Here is an 8,142-nt window from a genome sequence, read left to right as displayed (position 1 = left end):
CTACCCATGGACTTAGAATACGGTTCCCCGAGGACAAAGGCTTACGACGACCAAAGCAACCAGACCAACCGAGAAGATTTGTTGGACCAGCTGGAAGAGGCTCGGGACGTGGCCTTACTACACTCGGTGCGATATCAACAGTCTCAGCGACGCTACCACGCCCAAAGGGTTCGACCCTGAGGCTTCCAAGTGGGAGACTTGGTACTTCGGCTGTGACAAGACACCCGAGGGCGCCACAAGCTTACTCCTCCCTGGGAAGGGCCCTTCATCATCGCTAAGATTTTGAAGCCTGGGACATACAAGCTAGCCAACGATCAAGGCGAGGTCTACAGCAACGCTTGGAACATCCAACAGCTACGTCGCTTTTACCCTTAAAATGTTTCAAGTCATTCATGTATCTCGCTTTCTTTACATGCATAAATAAAGTCTAACCATCAAGGAAGGATCACCCTTGCCTTGGCAAAGCCCGACCCTCCCTCGGGGGCTAGAAGGGGGAACCCCCTCTGCGTCAAATTTTTCCTCGGAAAAGTCTTTTACCAGAACGTCTTTCGCGCTTTTTGACTGCGTCGATAACAGAATCCTAAAGACGAGCGAGAGAGACCTTGAGTGGCAAGGCCGACCGAGCCGAGGGACTCCTATGCCTCTGGGATACGGATACCTCACTCATCACCTTCCGCGAAAAGTAACTCACGCTCGGATAAGCGATTCTGCTACCGAACAAGTCCTAACGCTCGAAAACTTTTCTGCCAGAACGACTTTCGTGCCTTTTCGACTGCGTCGATAACAGAATCCTAAAAACGATGGGAGAACACGTAAGCGGCAAGGTCAACCGAGCCGAGGGACTCCTACGCCTCCGAGATACGGATACCTCACTCATCACCTTCCGCAAAAAGTAACTCACGCTCGGATAAGCGATTCTGCTACCGAACAAGTCCTAACACACGAAACAAAGAGGAAAGAAAACGCAGCTTTATAATCCGACATTAAAATGTTTAGGCCTCAGCGGCCGCAAAAAACATATGCATACTTCAAGCAAACTGTTCTTGCAGGCTCAGACAGTGGCAGGGGGAGGAGCGGCACCCTCGGTGTCGTTTCCACCCTCGGCAGAATCTGGCACAGCCCCAGGCGGTGACACAGGCGAAAGGACCTCCACCTCAAAGGAGGAAGCCAGCGCCGCACTTGGGCCCTCGACAGCCGCGTCAAGCCTCTGGACTCGGCTAAGGCAGCCTCTTCTTCGTCAGGTAAGCAGTACCCCTCGCTAACCCGATCTAGATCCACATCGTAGTGGGAAGCGAGCACGGCGAAGGCCCGCCTAACGCCATGGTGCAGTGCCCCGCGGAGTCTGTTGCGCACATGGTCGCCCAAGGCCCGCAGATGACTCTGGGGGGAGCTACTCGAGGGGACGCCGTCGAGGCCAAAGGCCTGGTAGAAAGCCGATATAGCCTCCGACATGGCCACACACTCGGCCTCCTTCTGCTCAGCCGCCTCGGCAAGCGCCTTGCAGTTCTTGACGGCCTCATCAAGAGCCGTCTCGAACCCTGCAGACAGCAGGACAACTTCCTTCAGACGAAAGAAGAAGAATGGAGACAAAAACAAAGTCGCAAAGCGGGCAAGGCATACCTTCGGCCTGGGCACGCTGCTGCGAGGCCTCGGCTTGGGCGGACTGGGCGGACCCGACGGTCTCGGCCAGGCTCTCCGCAAGGGTCCTGGCCCGAGCGGACGCCTCGGCTAACCGCTCTATAGCCTCAGCCAGCTGACCCCTAAGGGCCTCAGCCCGGCTCACGACCTCGGTAGCTTGGCTCCTAGATTGGTCCTGCTCGCCGATAGCCTGGCCAAGCTCCAGCTGCCGCTGCCGCATCTCCTCGACCTGGGAAGCCACCTGCTCCCGGGCCGACAAAGCCTCCGCTTGTGCCGACACCGCCTCCGACTTCAGCTCATCGCAGAGCAGCCGAAGGTCCGCCACCTCGGTGCTCCGTTGGGCGAGGCGCTCATTGGCCTCGGTAAGCACGGCTCGCTGGGACCACAGCGAATCCCAGACGTCACTCTCACGGTGGATGAACATCGACTTGGCGGTGCTCATGTCTGCATGTTCCTAAGGACGGGAAACAGGATATTACAAAGAATGCCCTGGTCACACAAGGTATACATCTAAATCCTTACCTGGAAGACCCTGGGAACATCCCTGGAAAGGATCTCCATGGTTGACTGAAGCGACCTCATCGCCGCCTCGGTATACTCCTAGAAACTATCCCGGGACCTCTCCTCCAGCTCATCATTGAGGGAGAGGAGGGGTTCCGAATCCGAGGTGTCGTGACTCCAGAACAGGAGCGGCTGCCCACCCCACTCGCTGGGGTTGAGCTGCGTGGGGATAAGGCCGCTGCTCCCCAGGACGGGCCACTGCTCTGCGCGCCCCTCGACCAAGGTGTCGGATCCCCCTGCAGCCTATGCATCGGGCACCACCGCCGTAGACATACTGGGCCCCTCCTCGGCTAAGGTGGCAGGCCTCCGATCACTGACCTCGGCAACGACGGCCGCCCCCTCCTCTTGGCCGAGAACGGAGAGGTCGGGGATGACCATGGGCGGCGGCGCCTCAACCATCCCGATCTCGGCGGTGACGGGCGGCTCCATGGGCAAATCAGCGACGACCCCGGCAGGAGTCAACGCCGACACCAGCAACAAGTCATCCAGGCACGGGGCCGCGGTCGCGTCAGCAGCCTCCCCCGGCGTGATGGCCGCTCCAACATGGGGGTCAGCTTAGGAGGCTTGCCCCATGGCAACTCGCGCTGCCTGGGCCCCCCACTGGAGAGCACCTTGTGCGGAGGCCAACCAACCGGCGTGGCGTGCCACAGCACCGGCCGCCGAGGCCGGCTTCGTCTTAAGGGCCTTCGTGGGGGCCAGACCAGCCAAGCCCTGCCTTCGCTTGCTGAAAGAGAGAGACGACAAGCTCAAGACACACAATGAAAGAACCAAAACAGAGGTATCCTCAGATACTTACCCGCTCCGGGGCAAAGCAAATCATGCCTGTGGGGAGGCCCCTCGGGCCCCTATCCCCGTAGGCACTTCCGAGGGTTGCCCCGCCGTCGGCTTCGGCACCATTTCCGCCTCGGACGCTCGAGGCGCCAAGGGAGCGGCCTGCCCAGGCGTCGTCACGACGGTCGAGGGACCTGCCTCCTGCGCAGCCAGCGCGGGCACCTGCTCTTGGGGGACAGGCGGATCGGCCTGACCCCCCGGAGTCACAACAACTATCTCGGCCAAGGGGTCAAGAACCCCCCTTGGCCTGCCTCCGCTCCTCGGATTGGGACCTTGGTGTCCCGGCCCCAGGCACTGATGGTGCCAGCTCACTTGGAGGCTGGCTCGACGACCCCTGGCCCAGCCTCGGGTCCGGGCTGAGGCCATGTCGGGCCGCCACGTCGTCGTCTTCGTCGTCATCGTCATCATCATCGTCGTCGTCGTCAGGCGTTTCCGGCGACGACTCCCTTGGGAGCCCATCCCTCGCCTGCCTCCGACGATGTTTCTCAAAGCTTCCCGAGCTAGCATCCTCTCGTGAGCTCGGGCCTTTTCCGCGTCCTTCTTCTTCTCCTTCTCCGCGGCAAGCCTCCGCGCGGCTTGGTCCGCCGCGTCCTTCGGGACCGGTGGCCGGACGGGTTTATAAATCCTCAACCCCTAGGGACGAACAAAAATCCCAACAGTAAGAATCAAAGGCGTAGAAAACTCGGCGCAAAACAGAAGGAGGATCGGACACTTACCAGGGACACATACCCACGGTCGGGACGCATCGCGGGCTGGCTAAGGGCGCCGGCATCCGGCCTCCCTACCATACTTGTTACCCGCTTGAGGAGGTCGTCGGCGGAGAGGGAGGTCGAGGACATCCGCGAGTCCTCCGAATCGACCCCCGGCTTCATCTCCGCGAGCCGCAACCGTCGCTCGGCCAAAGGGAGCACCCTCCGACGATGGATAGAGGCGACGACCCCCGCAGTGGTAAGGCCCGCATCTCGTAACTTCTGCAAGGCCTACAGAATAGGCAGGAGCTTCTCCTGGTTCTCGCGCGTGGCCCCCCAGTGCCAATTAGTGCTGACGGCAGTCACCACTCGTTGAGAAAACGGCGGAAGCATCCTGCCGTCGTTCCGGAGATAAAACCACTGGTTCTGCCACCCCTTGTTCGAAGATGCAAGAGAGGCAGGGTTGTACAGCTGCGCACGCCCCGGCCTCAGCTGGAGGGTGCAGCCACCGGCCCGCACCGCCATACGGACCTTCTTCGCCTCCATCGTCGCGGCGAAGAACTCCACAGAAAAGAGATGGGTCCACAGGTCCCAGTGATGGTGAATCCCCAAAAACCCTCGCAAACCGCCATGAAGATGGCCGCTTGCGCGATAGAGTTGGGGTTAAAGTTATGCAGCTCCACCCCATAGTGGTGCAGGAGCGCCCGCATGAAGCGGCTCGCTGGCACTCCAAACCCCCGCTCATGGAAGGGGATGAAACTGACCACATACCCCGGCGGCGGAGTCAGGTCAGCCTCGCTCGCGGGGGCTATCCACTCCGGCTGCGGCCCATCGGAGAGGGGACGGAGCAGACCATCGGCAACGAGGGTCTCCAGATCCTCCACAGCGACGGTGGAGAAAGGCCACGGGTCACGAGGTGGAATGACGGTCACCTTATCAGCCATCGCCGAACGGAGGTGGTGGAGGCGGAAGGGATGAGGTGGGTGTTTTCCTTTTTCTCTGGCTGCTCTCTTAGGTTGCGGAAACCAAAGTAGAAGGCAAGCGCAAATGGCAGGGTAAAGAACCACCACCGACCCCTCTTCCGGGTATATAAAGGCCCGAGCGAGATCCACCCAAGGCTTTTCCCGAACCCACCGCGGAATTCAAACCGAAGGTGAAACGGCCTTTCTGTTCCTCGAACGGCTCGCGCACGCGCAACAGACGCCCCGCAAATCGCCCATCTCGTTGCGTTAACTCCTTGGCAGGGTAAGCGACACCTCCGGCAGGAGAAGCGGGTGTCGTTTCACCTCCGTCATGATGACCGCGTCAAAAAAGGTGTGCCACCTTATTTAAATTCATGTCCTTTTTCTTTCCCTCTCTCTCTCTCTCTCTTGCCACAGGGATCGGGAAAGGGGATATTCCGAAAAAGGATCCTTCCCAGCGAAGGAAACGGGCCCCGAGCCCTCCTACTGATCAGGGGTTCGAAGGTTGCGCCCTCCGGGGTTCGGCAACCGCCCAGAGCACTTGGGCTCCATGCCCTTTACTGATAAGGGGTTCGAAGGCTGGCCCCTCGGAAGGGTTCGACAGCCGCCCCAGAGCACGCAGAGTCAGGGATGACCCTGGGTACGTCCGTTACATGGCCGAGGCTCGGGCTACGCTCCCGAGGTACCCTAGGACATTTTCGAGACCAGCGGGAACGATTTTGTAACAGAATCCCACCGGAGGGAGGCATCAAGCCCTTGGACCCTATCGAATGGGTTCGGGTCCGGCAAATCACCTGCAGGTACTTTTGGAGCGCGCCTCTGGGCCACTAGCCGACCCTTATCGAACGGGGCTCGGGCGTCCACTCGAATCACCCGTTAGCAACTCACTGGAAACACCATGTTCGGTGCCCCCCGAGGGTAACATGGCGCTCCCCCCCCCTTCCTCCTTGCGGAAAGGCGACGAAGGGGCGTACAATAAAAGTCGAGACGATCCTTGATCGTCCTCTTGCTCCGTGCAGAGGCTCGGGGGCTACTCTCGCACCAGGCTACGGCCGAACCGTTGACCACGTCAACAAACCAGCGTGAAAACTCGGAGCCTGACCGTGCACCCGGGCTATGGCCAGGCCACATGAGGAAACAACAAGGCCGACCGAGGCATCGCAAAAAGAATTAAGACCTCAGAGGAGTCAAAACACTCCTCTGAGGCCTCGGGGGCTACACCCGGCGGGTGCGCTCGCAGGCACCCACCGGAACAAAATATAACCGAGAAGGGCTAGGTCCCCTTGCAAGCATCCGGCAGAACCTCCAAGCGAGTGCCCGCACTCCCTTTGAGGCTCAGGGGCTACTGTCGGGTACCATAATTAGGGGTACCCCAATGCTCCTTAATCCGACTGGAAAACATCTTTAGAACAAACCATACACTGCTGATAAAGCGCGGTTCAAGTCAGAGCCTCGTCTACCAAAGGACGCGACCTTCATCCGAGCCCAGCCTCGGGCAGGAACAGTAGTCCCGGGCGGATTCACGCCCCGCCCGAGGGCCTCCTCAGACAGTGAGCGCACCCTCGGCTCGCCTGGAGCCCAGATCGTATCGCCCTACCAACCGACCATATTGCATGCGCATTTAATGCGGGGATCGCCTGACACCTTATCCTGACACGTGTGCCTCAGTCGGCAAGGTCGAAGTGACCGCAGTCACTCCGCCCCTTTACTGACCGATCTGACAGGAAAACAGCGTTGTTTGCCTCGCTCCGGCTACTGTGCCAACCACCAGGATAAAACTGAGTCACGATCTCCCACGAGTTCGACCTCGGGCGCAACAGGGAGCTCTGCCTCGCCCGACCTCAGGCCTTGGCCTCAGCCTCGGCCTCGGGAGAAGCTCTCCGCCTCGCCCGACCCCAGGCCTCGGCCTTAGCCTTGGCCTCGGGAGAAGGTCTCCGCCTCGCCCGACCCCAGGCCTCGGCCTCAGCCTTGGCCTTGGGAGAAGGACTCCACCTCGCCCGACCCCAGGCCTCGGCCTCAGCCTTGGCCTCGGGAGAAGGACTCCGCCTCGCCCGACCTCAGCCTCGACCTCAGGAGAAGCCTCCGCCTCGCCCGTCCTGGGCCTTGGACCGACTGCGCTATAGGGGATACATCATTACCCTACTCCTAGCTAGCTGCCTCAGGCTACAAAGGAACAAGACCGGTGTCCCATCTAAGGTTACTCCGGCAACAGGTAATGATGGTTCCCCGCGTGCGCCCATGACATCAGATCACTCTCAACCCCCTATGGAAGCCAGACAACGTCAGCAGGATCCATGCCGCCCGACAGCTGTGCTTCTACAGGGCTCAAGGCACTTCTCCGACGGCCACATTAGCTCGTGTACAGAGCTCAAGGCGCTTCTCCGCCAGCCACGTTAGCACATAGCTACACCCCATTGTACAGCTGGGCATCTCCTTGTATCTATAAAAGGGGATGTCCAGGGCCTTTCTAAGGCACGTTGGACGTCGAGGACAGACGGGGAGACACGTTGACACAATACGTTGACGTTGAGACAGAGACACGCAGGGACTCTCTCTCTCTCTCTCGATCTCACCCTCGCTCCCTTGCGCGACGCTTGTAACCCCTACTACGAGCACCCCGATGCGAGATAACATAAGCCTCATTTTCCCTCTTGTGTTCTATCTTGCATCAACCTATCTGGGCAGGGACACGCAGCAACAAATTTACTGGTCGGTTGACGGTCCTCGCGGGTCCGAAACGCCGACAATTGTTTATCACCTAATGTCTCTGTTTTGGCATGAAAGTAGTAATAAAATTTATTTCTTAGTTAATCTTGTATCAAATACATAAAACCTTTGGAAATTCATAACTTAAAATCCATAACTCCAAAATTAATGATTCTTGTTCCTAGAATCTCATTTTAATGTGTAGATTATTATTATGTATTCTGTTTACATGTTTGGTGTGATGTTAATTTCTCCTTTATACTATGCTTGTTTGTATTGTGGCGAGTAGACGAGCCAGCCACTGAGGATCCCTGTGTTCAGCAAATAGAAGTTGCTGAGCAGGAGCTCATTGAAGGCAAGTTGTGCCCTTGATCACTTCTTTTTACCTAGTCATGTTCTTATTAATCATAATGATCTACATAGGTTAATTTTGATGGGACCCTTTAGGTTACCCTGGTTTAATTATCTTTATACCTTGACCCCACTGAACTTTTTGGATAGTACTTGCTATTGCTTTATGTGGTTTTGGGTATGGAGAAACATTATTCATGATCACACTTTTATTATCAGTTTATTATTATTGTTCATGTTAAGATCATTATGTTAATGGGAACATGGAGCGACCACCGGGGAAAACAGTGCTACCACAAAGGTGGTAAGGGACGCCCTTGGCTAATTAATTAGGAAAGCTAGTGGATGACTACCTTACCCGAAAGGGGCAAGGGCAGTAGGGGAGTGGTCAATGTAGGGAGGTC

The sequence above is a fragment of the Zea mays genome, chromosome 10 (genome assembly GCF_902167145.1).
Source record: "Zea mays cultivar B73 chromosome 10, Zm-B73-REFERENCE-NAM-5.0, whole genome shotgun sequence".
In the NCBI taxonomy this organism is placed as follows: Eukaryota; Viridiplantae; Streptophyta; class Magnoliopsida; order Poales; family Poaceae; genus Zea; species Zea mays.
The sequence above is the reverse complement of the archived record's forward strand: the minus strand, read 5'-3'. Positions refer to the sequence as shown.